Source organism: Balaenoptera physalus (assembly GCF_965194825.1).
Source record: "Balaenoptera physalus genome assembly, chromosome: 17".
In the NCBI taxonomy this organism is placed as follows: Eukaryota; Metazoa; Chordata; class Mammalia; order Artiodactyla; family Balaenopteridae; genus Balaenoptera; species Balaenoptera physalus.
The window spans coordinates 73,502,788-73,529,883 of record NC_138895.1 but is presented as its reverse complement, the minus strand read 5'-3'; the positions used below and the strand labels follow the sequence as shown (position 1 = coordinate 73,529,883).

At 43.4% G+C, this 27,096-nt stretch overlaps 1 protein-coding gene across 6 annotated transcripts in view; it reads right to left on the bottom strand.

Annotated features, from left to right (window-relative positions):
* LOC309647105 (uncharacterized protein) overlaps positions 1–27,096 on the bottom strand; it is a 408,982-nt gene that overhangs the window by 75,517 nt on the left and 306,369 nt on the right. The window contains exons 10-11 of one of the 6 annotated variants that reach the window (XM_082434106.1): positions 1,863–2,721; positions 1,681–1,751 (exon numbers count right to left, since the gene is read on the bottom strand). The exons of the other annotated variants lie outside the window; for them this stretch is intronic. The gene's annotated coding sequence lies outside the window, so the exon portion shown is untranslated. The remainder of the gene's footprint in view (positions 1–1,680; positions 1,752–1,862; positions 2,722–27,096) is intronic. 6 annotated transcript variants of the gene reach the window in all.

The window sequence follows — 27,096 nt, the reverse complement described above, 5'->3', positions numbered from 1 at the left end:
AATAAATATATGCTGAATAAATGAATGAACAGAGGCCACCACGTAGCAGCTGCTTAACAAACTGTGTCTACCATATTATTAATCTACCTAGTATGTAGGTCTTATTAACATTACTAGTTGATTTAGTATGAAGTGGGGTGTTGGAGAAAGGTGCAAGAGGAGTGACTGCTAATGGGAAGGAAAAGAGGGTCAGAAGACCCAGTTCTCATGGGACCCCTGTCCCTATATTTCTGTACTTGGGTGAGTCCCCTCCCCTCTCTGAGTCAGTTCTTCCACCCCATTCAACCAGGGGTAGAACAATATGATTTCCATCAACTCTGAGCCTTCCCGCCCATGAGTCTAAGTAGAAGCCATGACCTGTGTCCTCAGGAATGTGCCATGTAGCACCACCCAATACAGACCACGTCTGACCAAATGATCCATCATCTAGTAAAGCCTAAGTCCTTTAGTACTGCAGTCACCAAGAGGACTTCCTGGAGGTTTACCTTCTTCCTCCTTCCAAGAGCCTGAAGTAACAAATGAATATGGTGAGATTCAGTGGAGGAAAAGAGAAACCTTTTCCTGTTTTCATTACTCTCAATCCAATTGACAAGCCTGCAGTAGGAGCTTGACCCTTTCCTGTCCCCAAAGAAGGACAATCGAGCAAAATCCATTGCTCTTCTAGACCTCGCTATGCTCTGAACCTTAATTCCTACATCAGAAGTAGTACTTCTCTTCTTTTCTAGATAGGAATAAAAAAAAAAAAAAATTTCCCATCTGAACCTTTTTTGAACCATTCTCCCAAAAGGCTGGTGTTGGGTTCCCAGATCTGGGCAGCTTGCGTGACCAGTGGCCTCACCGTGGTACATGCAATGGGTCTACAAGATTTCACTCGCTCTGTGAGAGCTCTTCCAGACAGGGCTACTGGGCAAATGATGTTCAGCTTCAGTTCATTCAATGTTGTTTTTCACTTGGTTGCCCAGAGCAAACATCTACCCTGAGAGATTCTCCCCCTGGGGACAATCTACTCTGTCATTGCTTTCCTTGGTGCAGATGTTTTAAGAGTCCCCCAGTGCTAAGGCCTTGCTTGCCTCTTTCTTTCCCCAGAAGAGGTCACTACTTGATTAAGAAAAACAGTAGCTTGACCCCAGCCCTCGGTCCCCCCACTTCTATTTAATGAACAGTTCTTCTCAGTGGTTAGTAAGCAAACACCAAAAGCTGCCCAATCCTTCCCAATATTCTCTTCATTGATTTTATTATCATTGTTATTGTGAAAAATATTCATATCGCCACATCAGTCTTGCTTTGCATAGATCCCAGCATGACAGTCATTTTATTTCCTCCTCAAACTGACCCTCGTGGCTACTTAGCCTAGTTTACAGGTGAAAAGACTGAAGAACAAGGAGATGAACTGGCTTACGAAAAGATTATCAACCCACGTCTCCATAACAAGTTCAGATGTGGAAAGAAAAGGCATCAGAATTTCATTGGCTGAGCCACCCTTCTAAAGGCAGGAGAGAAAGACTGGAACGTGGCAACAATTCAAGTTGAGAAGTGCCACCCTATGAAGACAGAAGGGAGGTGATCTGAAAGCCGGTGGCTTAGCTGGAGAACAACTCAGCATCCTTTCTGTTTTCAGGATTCCCAGAAAGTAAACAGCAGAAGCCCAGCTACAAAGACAATGGCAGCAGAAGAACCCACCTGGCCATCATGGGGATGGGATCAAAGATCAGGCTGATGAACCGTGGATTCCTTGTCACTGAATGAAGTGCCTGAAATGCATGGTTACATCACTGTCAGTGATGGGTTTCAAGTGACATATAGAGGAAAAATGGGGTAGAGGGGACAGGTAGTGATTTACTAGAGCTGTATCAGAGATTCACAGGAACAAGAGGCTTAGAGAACAAGATCATAGCAGTCTGGATGATTAAAGAAGAGGAAGCTCAACAGTGATCTTAGAGGAGAAAGGAAGAATGCAGCTGAATACCACCGTCAAAGTTGACCTAGTCGTATTTAATTCTAAGTGACCATTTAGCCTCAAAATCTCAGAAGCAAGAGTCATACAGCCAGGATTCCAAATCTGAGAAGCAAGGTCCCAGAAGCATCCAATGGGCCAAGCCCTGGACATTTGCTCAGCTCTGGTGACCTAGGGATGAGGGGTGAGTCTATACTCTCTGACATCTGAGGTGGGTGGAGGGCACTTCTCTCCAAGACTACAAAAAAAGAGATTCTGTACCAACAGAGGAGGAGGTTGGATGCTGGACAGCTCCCTAAATGGAAGTCTAAGAGAGCTCACCACATGTAAGGTTGATATGCATCCTTATAGATCCAATGGTTCTTCCAAAGTGCCCTAGAAAATGTGGAGCACTCTAGCATTCATGGTCAATATCGATAGTATCTATAATTTAATGAGCACCTAGTATGGATTGAGCAAGGCAGTAAGTTATTATCCTACACATATTATCATATTTGATTTTCACAACAGCCCTGCAATGGTTTTTATTAATTCTGTTTCACAGAAGAGGGACCTGAAACTCAGAGAGACAAGACAACTTTTCCAGGGTTACACAGTTTACAGTTAGAATTACAACCCAGATCTAGACATCTATGCAGAACTGCAGCTCCTTGTACTACCTGATACCATGATCTCCTGGTTAGACCAGGTAACCATGTATTTCCATAGCAAAAGAACTTTGACGGAAGAGGAATGAAGAATCCATGGCAGCCAAGTTGGAGAAGACACTGTTGATAAGAGTTTGAACAAAGTGAGCATCTGACATCATCCCCCAAAATGAGAGGGAAGTAATAAACTACTGGGATAGTTCCATCAGTACATTATTTCCAATGTGTATGTTTTATTATTTGATTCAAACAATAAATAGGCAAGTGTGTGTTGAGCAAGACACTGTATTGTTAGGTCCTATGGAGGATGAAAGAACGTGTAAGCCAACAGGTTTCTCTGTTTTCATTCAAACACCTTGAAATCTCATTCTCTTCCTATATGCTTAACAAGGTAACTAGCAATTTGAATTATATTGGTTCAGATATGAAGTGACAAGGGTCCCAGGGAAGGAGACTCAGGGCAGTTTCACAAAATAATTAACATCTGAGCTCTCCACTGAACGTTAGGTTTGAACAAGTGAAATAGAGATAGGAAGGCATACATAGAAGAGATAATGGTAAATGCAAAGGCAGAGAGAGATTGTTCCAGCTAGAGCTGAGAGCTGATAATATTATGGATTGAGAGAATTATAAAGCAGGTTGAAATAGGTATTTGCGGAGATTTTGAATCTGAGGTAAAGGAGCTTGACATTTATAGTAAAAGCGAAGGGAATCTGAGGGAGGTATTTGAACTAGTCAGGGACATGTCCAGCACCAACTATAGTGCTCGGAACCTATCAGATATTTGATACATGTTTACTAAGTGAGGGAATGCATGAATGCTGTGTATAGGATGTGCTAACAAGGAAAGAGAAAAAAATCAAGGACACCAATTAGGATCCTATCACAATAGCAGCCTAGATAATATAGGTAGAAATAGAAAAGCTCTAGAAAGCTTGGAAGCAATGAAAAAGACATCATAAAAGGAAAAAAGAGCTATTCTAATTCCAGCATTATTTCCTAGCAGAGTTTACACCAAGAACAGAAGGGAAAAAAATCTTCAAATAACCTCCAAATTCAAGAACCCATAATTCTACCAGCAGAGCTAAAGATGTCTATGCATATCTCCGGAAGTCCAGCGATTGAGTCAGGAGAAGAAAAGGAAAAGCAGAATTTTTAAAGACAGAAAGTAAAAATATAAAAACTAACACATGCTAAATTTTAAAGCTAATGTTTCACTTTTTTGTTAACTGGGTAGTTGATATTCAACTTACCTGTGGTGAATAAACAAACACAGAAAGACAGGTCTTATTAGGCCCATTTTGCTGATGGGAAAACTGAGGCTCAGAGACTTGACTCCAGGAAAACTGATTCTAAATCCTGGTTGTTTTCTTTTTTTCTATTTTCCCATATGGAAAAAGAAGAGAGGAGATGAAGAGAAAGAGAAATAGAGAGAAAGAGTCAATCCTAAGAAGTCTCATTGGTAGATGCCTCAGAAAATACATGGTGGGGCTGTACCACAGTGGGGACCCATGTTTGAACCTATGCTAAACTTTTCTCTTTGCCATAGGTATGGATAACCACCTACTTACCTAGGAGAGTTAGCAGTGAGTGATAATCGTTTTCTCTCCTGAGAGTTAGTAATTTTGCTTTTTTAATGCAAAGAGACTTCATATATGTAGTTAGTTTTTTTTTTTTAACAAGTCTGTGTTGGGTCAATAAACATCCACCTTCTCCATTTCTCCTCCTTGCATCATTCAGTCATCAAATTCCAGCAGATGCCAGGGAGCTGTCACCCAAGCCAATAAGCCCCAGAATGACATAAAGCTACAGTCATTCTCATCAAACAAGATCTTACCACTGGGAACAAGTCCCATAGCTTCAGCAATTTGGTTTCTTGGGAAGAGACAAAAAATGCTAAGTTTCTCTCCCTGGAAGGATCAGAAACCTGGGAGAAGTCATAGATGGTGTATTCTTTATGCTCAGCACCCTTCTTCATGATACAGGACTGACCAAGGGGATGACAGAGATTTCGTAAAAGCTTTACGAGACCCAGTGAAGTACAAAGGCTCTGAGCCACAGTCGCCTTCACAAAGACCAGCTGCTGCCATCACCTCTCTAATAAAGTTTCAATAGAAAGGTTGTCCAGATTCCTTTCTGTGTCTACCAGGTCTTGGGAGGCCCCAACAAGTTATGCATCTTCATTATGATTCATTCAGACTCACCAAGTTCTTCCAACAAGCAAGAAATGATCCAGAGTTAGCCTCTATCATAACTAGTGACTTAGAAATTGTTGCCTGAAAAACGTGCTTGAGTTTTAAAGCCACAAACAGCTGCTTACACCCCACTAAAAGCTCACAAATTTGACACCTCTTTACCCGTGGCTTTTCTCCAATTCTCTGCCAACACCACCTCCTAGCCTTGCTCCCTAAGAAAAATGGCTTCTTTCTGAAACCAGAATCCAGCTCTGGGATGTATGTAAACTCTTACAGACAGGAGCTGCCCAAGAGTATGGAACAGTGAACTGATACACAAAAGATGGGTTAAGATCGTGCCGGGACATTGCTCCCCACAGCCCTCTTGGGTAGCTGAAGCCCCCAGGGGAGTCGGTCCCCGGTAGATTCTTCTCTTTGCCCTCTGTCATTTCTTGTGTGTGCCTAAATTATCCTTTCTTATATGTGCCAAAAAGTGGTTTTTTTTTAAGATTGGGAAGGGTTGTAATAGATTATTTGAGGAAGAACTTGGTAAAGTCTTTTTCAAGGACAACTAGGCAGTATTTATCAAAAGCCTCAAAAAGTGCATGCCCCTTAAACCAGAAATGCCACTACTGGATTTATTCTATTATAATAATTAGGCATGAAAATGTACAAGTATAAGGATGTTCATTACAGTGTCATTTATAATGAAGGAGCCTTAGAAACAACCCACATATCTACAAACAGGGGATTTGTTACGAACAATGAGGTATATTCATACTATGTAATATTCAGCAGTCATTCAAAATGGTATAAAAATTCTTTTCATTGATCTGGCAGTATCACCTCCACTTTACCATTGAGGAAACTGATGAAAGGCTACAGAGAGACGAATAGATTTCCCAAGGTCACACAGCTTGTTCATGGTGGGGAATGGGATTCAGATCCAGGCAGTATGGCTCTTGAAGCTCTAACTACTAAGCTCTACTCCCAAAGGACAGAAACACGAGAAGGAGGTTTATCCCTATTTGGGTCAAAGTGTTGAATCAAGAAACAGAATAACACTGGAGGCCAACCTGATGGTGGCAGAAGGATTAAAAGGGAAGCTACCCTCTCCAAGTGGAAAGTCAAATCTCCCAGGGACACGGACGCTGGCCTGTCCTTCACCACCCTGCCACCCCCAAGACTCTCCAACCAATGCTAACTTTGGGCAATCTGCCTTCCATTTTATTCCTTAGCAACATCAAGAGGAAGCCTAGATCTCCCTACGAGATGTGTCTATTTGGCCCATCTGATACACATTGCTGACCCAGAAATAGAGAGAGGTGCTAAGGTTACAAGGCTAAGGTGCTCCCAGCCTCCTGGTAAACATACCAAGAGACCAAATTATGGACTGAGGCAGACATGTGAACAAGGGTCTGCAGAGCAGAGAGGAGGGCCATGGCAAACAAAGCCCATGGACACTTACCTCTCTGTCACAGGCCAGCAGGCATCAATCCCAGCACGTTTTCAGGCTTCTTGCCACTGATCTGGAAGTGGGAAGTACTTGGTCTTACCACTGAAACAAGCTAAGATGTTTGAGGCAAGAATCTCTTAGGGGATCCCCTGAGACCACAGATAGACATCCCATGTGGTCGTCATCAGCTATTCCTCTTTCTCCTCGACAGTCAGAACAGTGACAATAGCCAAAATGGCTGAAAGGAATCAAATAAACCTGAACCACAGACCAAGGCTGCCTTAAGACCCAGTACAACAGAGTTTCCCCCCTCACTCTAGGCATCACCTCTCCTAAAAGCTCTTTCAACTGGATCTGTATGCCCAAACATACACACACATGACCCACGCACATCCAGTCAAACATCCACTCATGCATGAGCACAGATTCTCCTGCAGCAAACATTATTTTAAAATATTTGAGGCCAGTGACCTGCAGGTCTGTTGAATTTGAATTACTGCCGTGGTAATTTTCCTTTCAAGCCAAGATCAGATGCTGTGTCACTAAGTAAGAATCACATGTGGATGGTGTCAAATTGAGCCCAGCGTTCAATTGATCCGTAATCGTGTTCGCTAAGAGCATTTAGCCTTCCGGCTCCAGCCTCTCTGATGTCTGTCTCAGAATTGTGTCAGGAGCTAATGGCAGAAAAAGAGCCAGTGTCATTCAGCTTAATTGGGCAATCATTAGGACTTCCTCCAATAAAGGAAGTAAGCAGGCGAGCTGCAGCTGACCTCCCTGGGGCTGTCCAGGGGTCTTGTGCCCTTACACAGGATAAATTACCTTACACAGGATAAATACATCTGAAGTTGCCCAACTTCCCAGCCTGATCTAATTAGTAAACACCTTCAAAGGGATCAAGTGCCACACACGGCAAAGGTGGGCAAATAAATATTTAAAGGGCACATCTGTGTAGGTGCAACAGGGAGAGGAAAACAGATTAGAAACAGATATGAGTTAACTCTGGGAGCTAGCTCTGTTGTGTAATTGTCCTTGACCTTGACCCCACACTGGTCAAACTTGCCCCTTCTCCAGGGTTTCAATGGGACCTGACTCCCCAGATACTCAGTCACCCAGTCTCCAGAAAGAACTATCCCAAAACACGAACTCAACCTGATCTAACCCTGGTCACTCAATACCACCATTGTTTTGGAAGTAAGAATTGAATAAAATCTATTTCAGGGTCCGGAATGGAACAGTGCTATTCAGCAAACTCTTATTAACAAGCAAGTGATTGCTAAAATTGTTGTTGTTAATCCAGCAGTGATTTAAGCTAAAGGATGAACTCTCCAAGGATGGCATTTCAGGTAACACCAGTAGTTATCAACTGCACCTCTGCAGAAGATCAGCCCCGCTACACAATTCCTGACTCTTCATGCTTTTTCAGTGGCTTGTGGCCAATTATCACAGAGCTCCCTACCACACCGTGCTAGAACAGCAACTAATGAGACCTCCCGGGTTACACAAAAGCTTTCAAAGAATCAAAGTACATGGCTCACAAATGAACTATAATCAGCTCCACCTCCACTGTCAACATTGTGGAACACCAGAAACATTTTCATAACTGGATTTAAGCCTAAGAGCCACCCTTGGAATTGAAGTTCAGTTCTCTCGAGTGGATCATCTGGGTAGACCAATATAAGCTTCTTAATACATTTTATTTGCCTTGTCGGAGGGGGAGGGTGGAGAATACCATTCACGGAGTACCTGCTGCATGCCAGGCACGATGCTGGGTACTGTCCGTTCTTTCTCTCACTTAATCCTCATGACACACCTGCAAACTAGGTGTTATTATCCTCATCTCACAGAGGAAGCTGAGGCTTCAGTACCTCAATGGCATACACTCCAGTCTTTTGTTTTGTCTTTGTTGTTTGTTGGCTTGGTTTTGGTTTTGCTGTGGTGCCGTGTGTACACTGATCATTCAGCAAAATTATAAAATCCTTGAAGGCAAGAACCTCATTGGTCCTCTTCCCACTAGACTTGTGACACACAGCTCAGTGCTGAACCCATATTCATTCATACATTCATACATTCAACATGTATTTATCAGACACTAGGAACAGAGCAGTAAGAATAAAAACAGTACCTATTATTACAAAGGTTATATTTTAGCAGACAGAGACAATCAATCAAGCAATAAGCAACTAAGGAAGGAAGGAAGGAAGGAAGGAAGGAAGGAAGGAAGGAAGGAAGGAAGGAAAGAAGGGAGGGAGGGAGGGAGGGAAAGAAAGGAAGAAAGAAAAAAGGGAGGAAGTTATTTATCCAAAAGTGGTAAATGTCATGTAGAGAACTGGGATTAAAAGATGTAATGGAGAGAGGCAGGTGGTACCATGGATTGGACACTCAGGACAGGATTCTTGAAGGAGGTGACCTTTAAGCTGAGATCTGAATGACAAGAAAGAGGAAGTCATAGAAGACCAAAGGGTAGAGATTGCAGCCAAAGAGACCTCAAAAGCCCTAAGTGGATGGGAGATTTAAGGACACAAAGAACTGGGGGAAAGAAAAAAGGCCAGTATGGCTTGAGCAGGTGAATGAGTGAGGGGGAGAGTTACACAAGATGATGTCAAAGAGATGGGTAGGAGCCAGATGAAACAGGGCTTTGTAAGTCAGGGTAAGCCTCATTCATCAAATATTTGTTGAATGAATAAATGCACAGGTCTTGGAGCACTATAGGAATGTACAATAAATACCAACTGCCTTTCAGGAATTTACGGTTTGTCAGAAAGAGAAAGAAATCTACATCCATTCATCCAAGAAGTATTTACCGATGCCCTAGAGTGTGCCAGACACTGTGGCAGACAGAGGGGGTACCAGAATGGATAAGCCATGTTCCTTGCTTTCAACCAGCACATGGCATTAAGGAAAGATACAAGACCACAGTACAGAGCAGCAAGTTCTTTAATTTGAGGAAACGCTACATGAGCACATGGAAATCAACCATCTAACCCTGGGAAAAGTCAAGGAAAAAGCTAAGACAGCATATGAATTACAGTCAAGATGAAGAGTTGAGAGGATGAGTTGATCGCTGTAGGCTGGAAAGGTCACGGAAAATTCCCAGAGAGAAAACTGGACTTGAGCTGGATCTTTGGGAATGAGTAGAACTTGGATGTAAGCAGGAGGGGCTCCCGGTTGAAGAACAAATGGGCACAGGTTTGAATCAAAGGTCAACACCTTGGTGGGACATTCGAAGCGCTCCACAGCATCTGTTGCTCCTAACCTACACCTTCTCTGTACGCACACACACACACACACACACACACACACACACACACACTTACCCCTCCTGCTCATCCGCCCTCCCTGCTGAAACACAGATGAAATGATCTGCTAATCATTCCCCAAATTGCTTAGCATCTTAGTCACTCTGAAATGAAAGTCTGATCCCCATTCCAACTAAGAAGACCATGTACAGATTCCTGATGGTTGAATATCCCGTGGGTAGGAGACTCCTAATATAACCATGTGTTTCACCTTGGGACAGTTCTTTCTCTTGGCAAAGAGATCCGTCCTTAAATGCAATGGAAGTGTGCTTCCTTGATGCGGCCATTCCTTGATTCTTTTTTTTTTTTAATTAATTAATTAATTTTTGGCTGCATTGGGTCTTCGTTGTTGCACGTGGGCTTTCTCTAGTTGCGGTGAGCCGGGGCTACTCTTCGTTGGCATGCATGGGCTTCTCATTGCGGTGTCTTCTCCTGTTGTGGAGCATGGGCTGTAGGCGCACGGGCTTCAGTAGTTGTGGCACACAGGCTTCAGTAGTTGTGGCTCGTGGGCTCAGTAGTTGTGGTTCACGGGCTTAGTTGCTCCGCGGCTTGTGGGATCTTCTCGGACCAGGGATCGAACCCGTGTCCACTACATCGGCAGGTGGATTCTTAATCACTGTGCCACCAGGGAAGTCCTGCATTCCTTGATTCTAATTTTAATCTCAGAAGTATTTTTGGTCACCTAAAAATGCTGGGTAAAAATCAATATTGAAACCATAGGAGCATACAAGAGTAAGCATTAATCTTTCACTTGTGAATATAGGGGTTGCCCAGAAGGGCTCTGTTGCATGCTGCAGGGTGGTGAGGGTGGCTCTCTTCCACATGTTTTTCATCCTCTTCTGGGACCAGTGGGCCAACCGGGATTTTGTTATGGTGGTGATAACAGAAGTACAGAAGAGTGAGTCCCCTAGAGGCACTCTAACTTCTGCCTATGTTTCATTGGTCAAAACAAGTTACGCATCCAAACCCAAGTACAAAGATAGTGCTCAAGAGAACATACACTTTGCCCACCATAAGGTGATGGCAAGAATAGATGCAATGGGATAAAAGTTGCAATCACAGAAGTTATAAAGAATCCATCCCACTTCTCCCACTAATGTCAATTCTCAGAAGGTATAGCATATGTTCCTACAAATATCCTTACTTTCCACTTGGTACATCCTCAGAAACCTTCTCCTGATCCCGACCTGTAGACATTCTAGTGTGTTAACATCTCTAGCTAATGTTGATGGTGATCAGATGTGGTCATGGTACTGTCTTCCAGCGTGGATTTGCCAGTGCAGGAGAGTGGGTGCATCTGTAAGGATTTGACGCCTAACAATACACTCCCAAAGCTAGCTCATTCTTGTGGAGGTCAGCGAGGCAATTCTTCCAGTCTGGGCTGGGTGTGGTTGAACTCCTCTGGGCTCACTCATGTATCTGCAATCAGCTGGCAGATTGGCTAGAGGTTGGTTGGTCCAGGATGACTTTGGCTATGACACCTGGGGTCTCTTTTACATTGCCTGCCTTTCTCCCGAAGGATAACCAGGACTTATTCACATGCCCATATCAGAGTTCCAAGAGTTCCAGAATGCAGGCAGCATGCTTGAGGAATCTGTTCCAGATGGCACATTCCTTTTGCCACATTCTATTGGCCAAAAGCAAATCACGGGGCCCACACAAAATCAAGAAGTAGGGAAACAGACTTTACCTAATATGGGAAAAGTTGCAAAGTACTTTGGCCATGTTTGCAATTTCCCCTTACAGGGGTCCTCTATACCACACGTCCATGAATGCATTAAATGTAGCCAAGCTTACCTTAGGTTTTGGTCTACACGGCACTATTGACTTACAGAAGGTTTTGGTCTACACGGCACTATTGACTTACAGAGTTAGAAGTCAGTTAGCAAGTTCAGACTTTGAGTCATGGACTGTTGTCAAGTAAATTCATATTACATTTGTATTTATGCTGTTGATCTGAACCAAAGTATAATCCTTTGTATTCAATTTCATCTCCTTTGCTTCAGCCAGCTTTGATCCTTCCATAGCCATTCTTGTAACAATCCTCTGTATAACTTTTTAAAGAACTTGCCAAATTCCGAACAATATCGTCATGTATTCCCTTACCATATCTGGCGTAAGCAACGGTTGTTATCTTAACAATTGGTTCTAACAACAAGTTAAAGACGGGGGTGATCACATTTTCTAATCTTGCTGTATATTCAATGGCAACCATCATACTGGCTGGCCACACAGCTGGTCCTTGGTTACCACATGAAGTCACACAAGGATGAATCAACATTCAATATAACACAATTCCAATGGTTAATCAGTGGCTCTTCAATTATTTTTTCAGTAGAGTCCTTTTTTTAAAAGATGAACTATTATATGAAAATCCAACTTGAAAAACAGATAAACATGGGCTACTTTAGCTAGAAGACGGCACATTCTTGAAGCTCTTCCTACTCAACTTCTTCACCTCCATCTCCATCTCCCTTAAGGGATCTGAGGCCTCCTTGGAACAAAATTTGAAAACCACTGGATGAAACCAGTGTTTTTGAAATTTGACAAACATGACCCTCAATAAGTAATGTATTTTACACAGTGACCCAGAACACACGCACACATAGATCACTAATCAACTGTTTCTCAAGACAACTTCACCCTCAGTGCAATATATTCTCTGTTTTCTATTCCTTTCATTTCACTTTTAGAACATTGATCATCAACTACCGTATTGATTTTACAACCCACTAAACAGATCATGTCTCACAGTTAGAAGCCATTGGACTTAGTGACTTCTTAAAGAGATCTTTCAATGTTGAAACTCTATGGGTCTATTGTTCTAAAGCTTTCATATCCTCAATATCCACTGTTTTTTTTCTCAGGGATGAGGAGAGGCTGGTGATGGGTACCACCAGAAAGAGCAGAAGTTAAGTTCTAGAGAAGCCATAATAATGCTCCCCAGAGTAAAGGAGACCACGTGCCCTCATGGACACTAATAAAATCAGTAGATGAGCTTGTGAGAAGAGTTTACTCTGGAGTCTGACTTACCGGAGTTAAATCCCCAGTTGTGCCAGCCTGGGTTATTTGGGCTTACTTAATCTCAATGATTACCTCCTCTGATATTTATGTCTAATAATGCATTTAACACAGCCAGGTACACAGTGAGTGCTCAGAGTTCCCTACTATTAATAAGGGAGTAGATGGCTATTTTTTTCAAAGGAGTGGGTTCAATAACCAAGACAAAATGTGGATTGATCTCTCTCCCTCCCCCATTTTAATAGTCAGAGGGATCTCTGTTCAAATTTTTGCTCTGCCACGTAAGAGTTGTGGTCTCAACAGTGGTCTTGGTTGACTCACACTTTCTGAGCTTCAAGATCCTCAGCTGTGAAATGGGAATAACAAAACCTATCTGACAGAGTTGCTATGAGGATAGTTGAAATAATGAATGTAAAACAACTGGCACAGTGTAAGAGCTCAATAAAAAGGAAAGAGACACAGAGAGAGAGAGACAGAGACAGAGAAACAGAGACAGAGAGAGACACAGAAGGAGAGAGAGAGAGAAACACCCTGACAATATCTGGCCAAAGAAAGGTACTTTGAAAAGCAACTGTTCATATTTTGAAAATGATTGAAGAACATTCCAAGTTGTGTAAGAAACATCCAACCACAACCAAATCATATTGGTTTTCTTAGCTATGATTTAGTGCTCTAAAATGCAGAGTCCTACCAAAAACTGCCAACATGCAGTCATAAAATTCATCACTCTTTGGGGTGTGTGTGAATGTGTGTGTGTATGTGTGTGAGAGAGAGAGACATCTCTTTGTCTCAGCAAACACAATTGTCTCCTGTGTGCCACGAAATATGTTGGGGTCACATGATAATTAAGGCAAGTCCCTACCATCAGGAAACCTATAATCAATCGATATCTCAACCTCAATTCTTTTTTTACTGAGCACTTTCTATGTAGCAGGCACTGGGCCAGGTACTTTACAGACATCCTTTTACCTAATCCTCAGAGCAACCTGGTCACAAAGGATTTGTTATTCTCATGTCACAGTCAAGAATCCCAAGCCCACATAACTATTAAGATGCAGAGAAGAGTGAGTTTCCCTAGATTCCATACATGTTGAAGCAGGAGGAGGTGTAAGCTGCAAACAAACATCTGATGAGATACTTTCGACTCGTAAGCTGTGTTCTGTCTCCAGTGCAATGCTGGAAGAGGAGCATTTCAAAGACAAAGAATGGAAGCATGAAGCAGTTAGCAAGAGTAAATTGTCGGAACTGCTGGCAGCAGATAGGCCACGAGCATCAGGCCAGCAACCCGGGGTGTCTCTGATGTTTCTGGGAATAGAGGTTTATCTTAAATCTAAAAAAAAAAAAGAGGCAGAGCAAGAATGTGAACCCAGATCTCTCTGACTATTAGAGCCTAAATCCTCTGTAACATCCCAATTCTACTCCCATGGATTCAAAGATGTAGATATAAAGATCACGAGATGTAACATAAAATACTAACTGCATGGCACCTCTATGTGCCTATCCTAAGTATAGGGTAGTGGTTAAGAATATGAGCTTCAGACTTGGCCAGACCTGGCCTCACATTCTTGCTCTACCACTTAATAACTCTAAAGTTCAAGAGAGAGAGAAAGTCAGATGGATACATCATATAGTAGAAAGTTTATGTAAATGCACACATACACATATACACACTCACAATAGATTCAGTGCGGAAGGGTACCTTAGAGAACACCCAATGCAATGTCCTTACTTTGCAGTTGAGAAAGCCAACACTGGGTGGAAGGAAGAGCACCAGGGAGGGAGCACCGGGGGCATCAGACCCCCCACTCCGGTGCTCTTTCCAGAGCCACACCCCAGTCGACCTCCCTCTATAAATGTGCTCAAGTTTTCAAATGGTGACTCCCCAAATCAAAGGAAATGGCTGCCCCAGATAAAGCAGATCTTTGCAGAGAAAGAATGTCCATCGAATTCTGAGATTTTCCTCTATCTGCCCATTTGCAGAGGTCACAAGGAGGGCAGGGGAATGATCTCATGACGTGACTCCTGGGTCTCCACACCCAAGAATGCAGGAAGGTTTAAATACATCAGACTGCAGGCAAGAATGCAGACAGGCTCCCCGACGTGTTCTGTGCTTTTTGTTTTTTTCCCTGATGGATACCATCAGCTGTCCTGTTGCTAAGAGACGGGAGTGGGTGGGAAAGGCCAACAGCCATATTTTTCAAATTTATCTACAAAACCGGTTGTGCCTCTGCTCTCTCCAGGGATTCGGCTTTCTTAAGAACAGGATATTACAACCCGACGGACGGAGAGAGTGAGAGGCCATTTTTTCGAGAAATGGACGGAGCTTTTCCTGGACCTTCAATGTCATCCAGCAGAGTCCTGGGAGCTGCCAATTACGGGTCTGATGCAATGTTTGGGAAAGAGCCGCAGAGTACACATGACTCAACAAAACATTCTGATTTGCATTCCTATCTCTTGGGAAGTTGCACTTATCAGCACCAGCAAGTGCTGCGGGGTCGGTAAGAGCTCTGGGCTGAGTTTGTCATCGGAGAAAATTAAAGGAATTAAAAAGACAAGAAGAGGTTGTGGGGAGGTGAGTATTTGAATCACTCTGGGACTTTCCTTTTTGGTTACATTCCAATCGGACAGACCCAAACCTGGCAGACTTATTCTATTGCTCAATGTCAAAAACATTCGACTGGAATGCAGGACATGTGAACTTGGACACCCCCTGCAGCTTCCCTGTGTGGTCCAGCAGGCTGCATCCACTCTAAGCACACCGGTCAGGAGAGCAGAGGCAGAGCCCAGGGCACATTTCATGTAAAAAAGGCAGGGACCCGAAAGGTAAGCTCTCAACAGCATTCCTCCCCCTAGGCCTTTGTACCGACTCACAATACACTCTGATGAGCCCAGCAGAGATGGAAAAGGAGCCCTTGGGAACAGGTTGGCAGATTTTTTGGTCCTTAGAAGAAAGCAAGAATGTGAATTAACTTCCTCCTTCTCTGGGTTTGTACTTGGTCATATGAGCATGAAAGAAACAAAAAAAGCAAAAACAAAAACAAAACAAAAAAATCTGCTACGATCGCTTATTGCCAAAGAACTCTAAAAGCAACATATAAGGACATCTAATTCCCCATTCTGCCCCCTGCCCGTGGACCCCTCCCACCTTGGCTTAAATAGTCAAGGTAACAATCCTTGTCACACTAGTATAAATGAGAACGTAACTCAATGTACCCAAAAAACCCATTTAGACTTTGCAGCATGTTCCAGAGCTCAGTGCCCCAGCCGCTTGGCAGAACCTTCCGACTAACTATATACAAATCACAGCATCCTCCTTTCCACCTCTAAAACCAGTACAGAAAAAAGGGAAGGCATCACAAGCTATGTGCCATCAGCAACAGAGAACAATGGAGTTGAGTGCAGGGTGCAATGTATGAGGGTCAGGGATACACAGGTTCTAGAAAATAAAAATACTTAACCTAAATCAAATGCTTACTGTGAAAAGGCAGATGGCAAGAACTTGATGGCTGTACCCTATTTAATTTTCACAACAACCAATGAGGTATCTACAATACCTTTTCAGATTTGCCACTCCCTAGGACAGACTAGTCAAAATAGCCTTGGAAGTCCCCACTACACAGAAGGTGAAAACTTACTGCTAAAGAGGGGTGATTATCCAGGCCAGCTGTCACAGATGATGCAATCTTTCACATAGGACAGCAATTAGCTGAAATAAATCCCAAACCACTGTTACCCTCAATCCCTAATTGCCCATCTGGGTTTGTGGTTTTTGTCAACCAAAAAGACACTCAGAGTAGCAAGTGAAAGGGCTGTTCAAAGAAGATTTTAGAATGAAGTGAAGCGTCTCTTTTTGGAAGACTGACAGGTGGGCAAGATACCAGGCAGCCAGCCAAGCTGAGTGAGACTAAAGGCAGGATGTCCAGAATTGAGCTGGTTGCCCTTTAACCTCTGGAGCTGGGGAGAAGGAGGTGGAGGTGGGAGGGGTCAAAACTGCTGTTTTGGTTATGGACTGACTGACGGTGTGACACGGACGTTTTATTTCTGGAGGCATCAGAATGCAGTGGCCTGGGGACCAGCCACCATGTTTCTCCCACACAGTCTATAAAACTCATTGTGTAAAGTCATTTCCCCCTTGTGGGAAAAAAAAGGGTTGAACCAAATGATGGCATTCAAAGCCATGGTTATAATCTTTATTAAGGCATTCATGAGTTATCTATCACAAGATAAGGTTTGATCATATTGACATATCGTCAATAGATAAAACAATGAGTCACATTGATATCTAGATTTATATTTTGAGAAGGCAATAAAAGAGTGTTTCAAATTCTCCCTTGCTTTGTCCAGAACATAAAAACTAATGCCATTCTCACAATAGATGCCCGTTAAATAGAAAGATGCTTTGTCATGGGCGGAAGAGAATGGTGATCACTGCGAAGTTAAACTTTAATACCGTTTACTGAGGCTTTAGGAAAATGGCCAAAAGGAAGTGGTCAGCATCATATTCCTAGCACCCAGCACAGTGCAAATCACGTAGCAGTTCCTGAGTAAATCTTTGTTGAGTAAATCGGTGGCTCAAAGGAACTCAATTAGATAGAGTAAAAGGAGATCTTTCTCCAATGAATATTTGGAATTTTGTTCATTTAGGACAACTTGAGCCAGTCAATCCGTCCAGGCCATGACTTTCATCCCCACAATCTTGCCCCCTCATCCTATATTTCCTAGGTTGGTTAATGGTGCTTCCCCTCTACGAAATGCTCTTCCCCCCTACTTTGAAAACCTTCTCAAATATTCCCTCTGCTGAAAGCCTGTTCCTGCTGCAGCTCTAAGGACAACTGATGGCTTCCTCTTTTATCTGCACTTTGATACATAGCACAGAGCACAGTGCCTGGCAAACAGAACCACCTCAGTACATTTTGATTAATAAGCAAATGAATAAATAAATGGTCAGCAAGAATACAGACAACTGAAGTAAATCAGTCTACAGCAATTAGATTCCTACCATGTATAAGGCACCGTGCCCCTGCCTTTAGTTGGAATCACATTTCACAGAAAATGTCTTGGAGGAGGCGGGTAGGGGAAAATCTGGAAAATGAAAATCCATGTAGCTCTTGTTGTACTCCCAACAACCCTCAGACTATTTGGATTGAGCCCAATTAATAACATTCTTTAAAACTGAGTATCCAAAAGGGACATTAACGCCAATATCACCCCTTAAATATTAACCATGTTAAAGTACAGTGTCCAACGCCATCTCTGAAGGACTTCTACCCACTCTCAAAAGAAAAGACAAAGCAGAAGCAACTGCCTTCCTCCTCTGGAGACAGTATATGTTTTAAAATAATGTTGGTCATTTTCACAAGTCCCTTTGACTCATGCGATTTGTCATCCAGACACATATTTCCTCCTGGGCCTGTCCCATTTCCCCTTGCATGGGGAAGGGTCATTCTAGCCAAAGGGGCCAAGTCCTTCAGGAGACAGATCTGGTCTAGTGTAGTAACCTCCAAAGCAGAAGCCCAAGGACCAGAGCTAGAAGTGGTAGCCATGCAGAAAATCAGAATATCAAGGGGCTTCCAGCCATTTCCAAATTCAGTGGACATCCACCCCACACAGAAAAGCTGTGGGGAAACAAAGGAGACAGTGGGACCTCTTCTTCCCTTTGCCAGCATTTTATTCTCTTCATGAAAGTTTTGTGAACATTCAGGTCACAGAACATTTGTGCTTCTGGTGAGGAAGTATATATGTCTGAATACGTACATTTCAAATCCCCAGGAAAATGTCATGAAGGGCACACAAGAAACTTGTCATTGTGCTTTTCTCTGGAGGGATTGATGGGTGACCAAAAGGAATTTTTACTATCTACTCCAGATGCTCCTGCCTAGTTTGATTTTTTTCAACACAAACACCTATCCATTTTGAAATTTTAAAAAATTAATAAAGTTGTCAAAATGGGGATAAATGATCGGTTTGGGCCAGTTTGACCTCAAAGGCTTTCTTTCTCCCTGGCAGCTCTGAGTTTCTGTTCTGTATGATTTTCCCACCCTGGTCATGCAGCCTCTGGGGGCACAGATTCTCTTGCATTTCAACATTTACCAGATCTCTCAGGAGGGAATGAGGGGCTTACAGGGAAGAGAAGATGTTGGCTAAAACTGGTCCCAGCACCGGGTTGAGTCTTTCATGATCTCATTTTGATCCTCCTAAAACCTCCAGAACCTGTGTACTACTGGCTGTATTCTGAGGATGAAATTCAGAGACTTCATTAACATGCTCTGGCCACACAATGACAGAGCAGGAATTAGAGCTCAGAACTGCCAGGCATCCCAGCGCCTGCTGCTGCAACGTGCACCTCGCTCAGTTCTAATGACCACTGGCCCTCAGCTTCTCCTAGGGGTCCTGGCCGGCCAACGACATCTTCACTAGACCAGTCCTGGCCTCTCCACTCACCCACTCTCACATCAGAAGTCACTTTTTCCAGATGAGTTGAGAAGGAAAATGCAAAGCTCATGCATTTTACTACCCCTGGGGCTCCGGCGTGTGAAGTCAGTGTGATCAGCAACTTCTCACTACCAAATTACAAGGCTTATTCTTGGACTTCCTCATCGTTCATGGTATGATTTGAATGCCCAGGTTTCTCATCCACCTGTCTGCTCCATAATAAGTTCACTCATGTCCAAAAAAAAAAAAAAAAGAAAAGAAAAAGAACAACTGGAGGACAGAGGAGACATGACCGGTATGAAAATGTTTGGGGGGTTTTAGTCAAAGTTGGTCCAGAATGAGTCAGCAGGGAGATGTGGATGACAGGAGAACAAATTTGAACTTTAGCAACATTAAAAGGACTAAAGTGGCAAGAATGGAGAAAGTAATCAAGCTCCTTTATGTAGCACAAGGGCAAGTTTCTTGAGCCTCAGTTTCCTTGTTTGTGGAACGGAGCTCATGATAAAGAACAAGCAAGTAAATTGCTTAGCAGAGCACACAGGAACCCCTCCAGAAACAAAGCCATCTTTATCATTTTCTCAACAACACTAAGAGGAGGCATTATTAGTCTATTTTACAAATTAGGAAACAAAGGTGACAAAGCTCTCAAGTGGCAGAAAATGACTAAGACCAGGTCTGCCTGACTCTGAAGTCCGTTTTCATAACCACTAAGCTATACTTCCTCCTCCAATAGAAAATTTAGAACAAAAAGAAAATCCCCATAATCTCATGACCTAAACATTTTTACCCTTTTAAATACTTTTAGATTTTCTTCTGTACATTCATAAATATTATTGTTCAAAGTTGAACAATAATACATTCTATTTTATAACTAGCTTTTTTACATTTGCCAGTACATATTATAACCATACTTCCAGGTCAATAAACATTTATTCCTGTAGTCATTCTTGATGGCTCCTTAGTATTTGTTCATATGAACTGTGAATGTGCTGTAATCTATTCAACCAGTCCTCCATCACCAGTATTTAAGTGGTTACATTAAATTTTTCACAAATGTAACCAATGCTGCAGTAAGCATCCTTGTAGCTAAGTCTTTCTTTTAACTATTATTGTTAAGGTTGTATAGAAGCGCTGGGGCTGGTTCTAGGCTAGCAATTGGGTGGATAATGAGACTTTATGCCCTGTTCCCTGAGAAAAGTGTGGAAGGACTGACTGGTATCATCCTACCTAGAGAAGTCAGACTCCAGAGGCAAGAGTGGGAACAGGACCGCTGTCCTCAGATGGCTGGGGAGGTGCCTTTGGCACCGCCGCTGAGCTTTCTCTAGTGATCTTGAGCAAGTAGGACCACAGGGCAGTAGAATTCTGCTGACTGTGCAAAAGCACTTCTCCACAAACTCAATTGTCAAAGGACGTGTTAATTAATCTGCCTCAAGAAATGACAAGTTCCCCAAGATGTAAGAAGCTCAATTTCATGCTGACCTCCCCCATTCTTCAGAGATGTTATAGAAGAAAGTAATCAGCCCTCGTTTTAGGATCGCCTGAATTTGGAAAATCTAAACTCTGTCTCTGACTTACCAACTTACAATTAAAGTTGGGAACCTACTAAAAACCAGGCACTTTACAAACATATCTTGTTTAATTCACATAGTGCTCTAATAAGGAATGGAGTGCAAGGAGATAAACTAACTTACTTCAGTGAACACAACTGGTAAGTCCCGGGAATTCAAAGCTAGATTTTTCTGATACTAAAAACCCTTGCAGTCACATATAGTGATTAAAAGAAGATTCAAAGAATGGCTTTTAGAGGAAAACAGACTTGAGCTCAAGAATATTCCTTCACTTAATAATAAAGTTTGCATACTTTGTTCAGTAAAGTATTCATTCTTCTCTAAAATGAGCCCATCTGTGTTATCCATGAAGACTTTTTTTTTTTTTTTTTTTTTTTTTTTTAGTTGTGGCTCACGGGCCCAGTTGCTCCGCGGCATGTGGGATCTTCCCAGACCAGGGCTCGAACCCGTGTGCCCTGCATTGGCAGGCAGATTCTCAACCACTGCGCCACCAGAGAAGCCCAATCCATGGAGACTTTTGAGCTCCCCAGCTTCCTAAGACGAAGTCTGTAACACACTAATACACTTCATTCATTCATTCATTCATTCACTGCTGGGCCCTGGACTGTAATGAATGACCAAGATGGTGGTAGAGCCTGGCCTAATGGAGCTTCCAGCTTCGTGGAGAAGACAGGTCCTAACATGTGACAATAGTCAAGGGTGGAGAGACTACTATAGGGAAAAGCAAGATGCTACGGGAACACATTGCAGGCACCTCACTTTGTCAAGGGGAGTGAGGGTAAGTTTCATAAATGGATGCTATCTAAGTAAGCTGATTCCTACAGGAAGAGGAGGTGGTAACAGAGAACAAGGTACTGGGTGGGCAGAATTACTTAAGGGATAAGCATGAGGGAGTGAGAGGTCATGGTAAGGCTGGAAAGCTCAGCAAGAGCCCCTGTAAGTACAATTAGACTTCCCCTTGAGGGCGATGGGGATCCACAGTGCAGGGTTCGAGCCAAGAAGGAATATAAAGAGACTGACATTCAGAGAGCTCACTGGGGTGCATGAGTGGACTAAGGGGGGCAAGCCTGGAGGCAGAGGCTTCAGGGAGAGCTTCACTCCAGAGCACCCGGGTGAACAGAGATTTTCTTTCTGAATTCTGTGTAGAGCTTAACATGTTAGTTTCCACTAGGATGTTAAAAAGCCAAACCAAGAAATATTTTGGTGTCAGACTTCTTTATCCTCCTTTGGTTCCACAATGCTTAAATCATAGCAATTCAGAAGACTCCCTTGGTAAACAGAGCAGAAGTTTTCTACTTTCTGGCCCCAAAGGTACACCTCCACGGAGCCTCAGCCTCAAGCCAGTGCAGGGGATGGAGAGGGAGGGAAAGCTGGAAGAATCAGGAAAACCAGTTCTTAATAATAATAGGTCTCCTCCATATAATAACAGCTCTGGTTTACAGAGCACTTTCACAGACATTCTCACAGTAAATGGGGAGTCTGGGGAGGAGGGAACCGGGCAATTAGCATGAGCCCCACCCTTTCAAATAGGACCACTGGAGATTACAAAACCAGTGAGTAGTGGGGCTGGGAATGCCAGTTTTATGACTCTCACTTCACTGCCTCAGCTCCCTCCCTTAGAGCTATTTTTTGGAAGGTGAGAGTGGTTCTTTGACAGCATCTGTGTGCCCATTACCTCCTAACAATGGGGAAGTCAAGGCTAGGAAAGGATGCCTGAGTGGATGGGGCACAAAACAGGACAGTTCTGAATGCCATGGGCAGGGGATACTAATAACAAGGAAGCGTGCTCTCAGTGTGTGCCTGGGTTGGGGGCGAGCTGGATGTACCAGAGGCAGGAAAATGCTAGCATGTGTCTATGCCCAATGGGATTGCGTTAGGGTGAGGAATGGGGAAAGGAGAGAAGAGTAGGAACTCCACACAGGAGTCAGGGGCTGCTGGACGGATGAGCCCTTCCGCAGAGTCTGAAAGCCCATCTAGAAGTCAGGAAGCAAAAGCCAATTCCACAAACAGCTCCACCATTTTGGAGCAAGAGCATTCAGGTAAAGGGCGCCCGCTCTGGTGCTTGTTCAGGTCACCAAAGAGTTGATATGAAGAAAGACCTGAGGCTCTGTGTCTGGACAACTTGGTTGAAACCCACAGAGGAGAAACCAGCTCACATGGCCCTGCCAGCCCTGGGGTCTGGCAGCTGACCAGGAAGCTGTGAAAGGTTCCTGTTTGGGGAGCAGTTGAGCTGTGTCCCTCCCACCCCCAGAGAACCACAGAAAGGAGTTTTGCAAGGACGATCCACAAACAGCCACCTAGGAAGGAAGGAGGGGATGGTTTCCCAGGATCCTGCTGGAGACCCACATCAAAATGGCCCTGTGGACAGCGTTCTGAAGTGGGGCAATTCAGGGCACATGCATGTCAAACCACAGGCACCCTTGGCACTTCCTGCAGACCTACCATAGCCCAGATCCTACGCAAAACCCTTTATGTTTAACCCCACTCAATCCTTACAACACCCCTGCTCTGTGTTGAGGAAACTGAAGCCCAGAGTGGGTTAGCAATCTGTTCAAGGTCGCATAGGTAATGAACTGCAAAACTGAGATTTTTCCGGGAGGTCTAGAAGCTCAGAACCCATGTCCTTTCCACTCCCCACAAAACCTTGTGAGTTCGTGTGCTTGAAATAGCACAGCAGGGAGAGGAGAGGAAGGGGATGTGGAGCAGGGTGGAAATTGTGTCTTAAGCCACCACCCTGACTCACTGCCCTTAATAAGCATCTAATGACAGCTGAAGTGTCTGCCTTGGGGGAGTGGGGTTTCTAGAATAGTACTGCGGAGGGGAATCAGACTGGTTGTGACTGGGGCATGAATCAGCATGGTGACTTCCAGGTTAAAGAGGAAGCCTTAATTAACAGCAGCCCCAGATGCAAAAGGAACAGTGTCAAGGCTTTCTGACAAGCTTAGGACCCAAAGGGACTATATCTTGGTTTCCTGTTTCCAACTCCAGCCTTATTTCAAACCACTTCCTAAGATGCAAACTGTTCTCAACCAAGCCTTCCTACAGTTCACCAATATGAGGACCCCCATTCGGCCTCTGCTCTTTGGTCCTGCAATGGTCTCCACTGGGAATGCTCTTGACCTCTTCTCTGCCTCTCTAAATCTGACCCATATTCCCCGGGGTCGGGGTGGGAGATAAACTAAGAGTTTGGGATTAACATATACACACTACTGTATATAAAGTAAGCAACAAGGACCTACTGTATAGCACGGGGAACTCTACTCAACATCTTATAATTATCTAAAATGGAAAATAATCTGGAAAAGAATATATATATGTATGTATATATATACACACATATGTGTGTATGTGTTATATATATAACTGAATCACTTTGCTGTACACTTGAAACGAACACAGCATTGTAAATTAACTAAACTTCAATAAAAAAAAAAAAAAAAAAACTGAACCCAAGTCTTTCTTTCCACAAGATCTAGCAGACCTAGCCTAGTACAGAAGAGTGAGTCTTCTAGATGATTCACTGAGTCATTCATTTGGACACATCTGTTAAGCATCTGCAATTCCTGGGCACCATGGAAAATATTAGGATGCAGTGATAGAAGACTGTCCCTACCCCCTTTGCCTAACAGGAAGGGGAAATACATGGCAACAGAGCGTAATAAGAATAACAATAAGAGCTTGGAGGATGCTTCAGTGTTACAAAATGCTTAACTTTTCTGGGTTATGGAGGGTTCAGGAAGCCTTCCAGAAGGAGGCAGCACCCCAAAGATGTTTTGAATGGTGGGTGAGATAAATGAAAAACCTTTTACTCGGATTCAAGAGATCTGTGTTCTAGGTAACGCTCTACTTCTGTCTGTGCTGACCTGGAGCAGGTCATCCCACCTCTGAAACTCATGAAGGGGTCGGACTGGCACAGCAGCCAACACCTCACTTGCTTGAGCTCTGGTCTCCGTATTGACTGACCGCCTAATTATTGCTCATCTCACATCTTGCATCTCCAAGTCTCTATTTCCTTGTATGTAAAATGGAGATGTTAATAACCAAACCTCGGGGCTCTAGAAAATTCGACAGAGGAATGTATGGGAAAGTGCTTCGGAACTGTTAATATGCTGCGTACTGGAAGGGATTGTGTGGCTGTAGGTCATTTCTCCACTGGATGAAGCTTCTCTATGTCTTCTTCAGGGGGTCTAGTCCAAGGATGGACACACCATATAAGCATCATAACACCTGCTGAATTGAGCCTTATTTTTCACACACACACACATACACACACACACACACACACACACACACACACATTGTTATCCCTGAATCTCAGAATATTTTCCTCCTTCATTCCTATAAAAACTCTGCCCAAACCTCACTCTACCCAAATCCCCAGCAGCATCAATCCCACCACAGGACACTTTAATTCATCCCTTCCCTTTGGTACTAATTACAGTAATTGACTTGCTTCTCTGCCCCTCACCATGACTCAGCCACCTACCTACCACGTGTGAGCACCATTTGGGGGTCCTACCTTCTGAGTGTCCCGTGAGGCATCTTAGACCTCCCGTTCTTGCCGGTGTACATGGCTGGTGAAGCTGCCGTGATCATCACAACCACTTATTGAACACCTGCTCTGTGATCAGACTCTGTGACATCCTCTCACTGACCCTCACAACAGCTCTATGAGATGGGAATTATGATTCCCACTTTACTGATAGTAATTGCTATCGCAGAATGAACTCTTAGGATGTGCCAGGCACTGTACCAAGTGTCTTATAAGTATAAACTCATTTTAATCTTGGCTACAATATGATGAGCAGCTGTTTCTTTAGTTCCATTTTACAGGCAAGGATATCAAGGCACAAGGAGGTGAAGTAACCTACTGAAAGTCACAAGTTCAGCAACTGAGGAGCTGGGATTCAAACCTGCGACTATGATGCAAAGTCATTCTGTAACATGGCCAGTTAGACGAGACCTGACAGTGACCTAAAATCAAGGTTCAGAGTAACAAAATAGACATTGCTCCTGTGTCACACTGAAGGCTGCAGCTTACTTGGGGACAGCTATCTCTCTGGGGTCTGATTTTGTCACTTCTTTGCCCTGATGTGGCTTCAAGTCCACCTCACTAAGGAGGCCTTTTGTTCCTTTGTCACAAGCTGCTAATTCCAGATAGTTATAAAAGGTAGGAAGCAGATGTTAACCACATGCGTACCTCTGCAGCCCAGCTGGACACCACTCCGTACTCCACTTGTTCCTTTCCACCTGCCTCTGATTGCAGAAAGGCCATAAGTTAATTTCAAATGCATGTGACAGCCTCAGCCCCTTATCAAATGCTGAGTAAGAGTCACTGTAACAAATAGCTGTAAAAAAGTATGTATTTTATAAACTTATATTAGAGAGATCCTTAATATGACAGACTCTCTTAGCAGCTTGCCAAAACCTGTTACTTCTTCTTCCTGGGCACACAGGACTACATTTCCCAATCTTCCTGGCAGTTGGTTTTGGTCAGGCTCTAGCCAATAGGAACTGAGAAAATATGATACACAACGCTTCCTTGTCTGGTCCTTAAGAACCTTCCTTGGATGCTCTCCTTCATGCTCTTTTGGTTTCCAGGTGACTGGGATAGGGATCAGCGTGATCTTGGAAGCCATGGGATGTAGATGGCATGTAGATGGATGTAGACTCAGAGTCTCTGAATGACTACATGCAGCAGATTTCCCAGCTGTCACTCCTGGGAATCACCCTGACACATACTCAAATCCTATACTTCTTAAAATATATTATGATTACTTGTTCATGAATATCTTCACCCAGTAGAGCATAGACTCATTGAGGACAGGCATATTTAGATCCTCACTGCCTAATAAAGCACCTGGCAAAAAGTGGTACCTAATAAAGGTTTATTGAGTCATCAATGTCAGGTGACTTTATTAAATTCATGAGCTGCTTCTTGTTTTTTGTTTATTCTTCTTGGTTTTGTTTTGTTTTGTTCATAACCCTGATTGGGGAGGTATTCTTGGGAGAATACAAAAACTATCTCATACCCACCAGCAGATGCCTAAATTTCATCCTTAGAGTATCATCACTTTGATGTAAAAATCTGAACTCTCCCTACATACAAAGTGACCTGAAACAGTAATGCTTTAAGCGATTGAGTCATTGATACCTCTGTGTGAAAGATAAACCAGAGTCACTTTTGTAGAGGACCAGAGAGAATTGAAGACCCTTAAAGAAAGAGAGGTTTCTACTTCCAGCCAAATAGAAGTAACAGCAATAGGATTTGCTTTTCCACCTGAAATAAGCAAAAAGCAGACAATGAAATAATGATTCACAAAACACTGGACATCAGGCAATGGACATGATACCTGAAAGATGGTGTGGAAATAAAGAATATTGGCCAAGGAGGCAAAAGACCTGGGTTCTAGCTCAAGTGAGCCCTGTAATTTCCCCAACTTACTGCCTTGAGAAAATTTCCAGGCCTCAGCACAGGAAGGAGGAACTCCGTCAGAGCCCAGCAACCAGGGTGAGTTGAAGAGATGAAGCTGGAAGTCCAGTAGAAC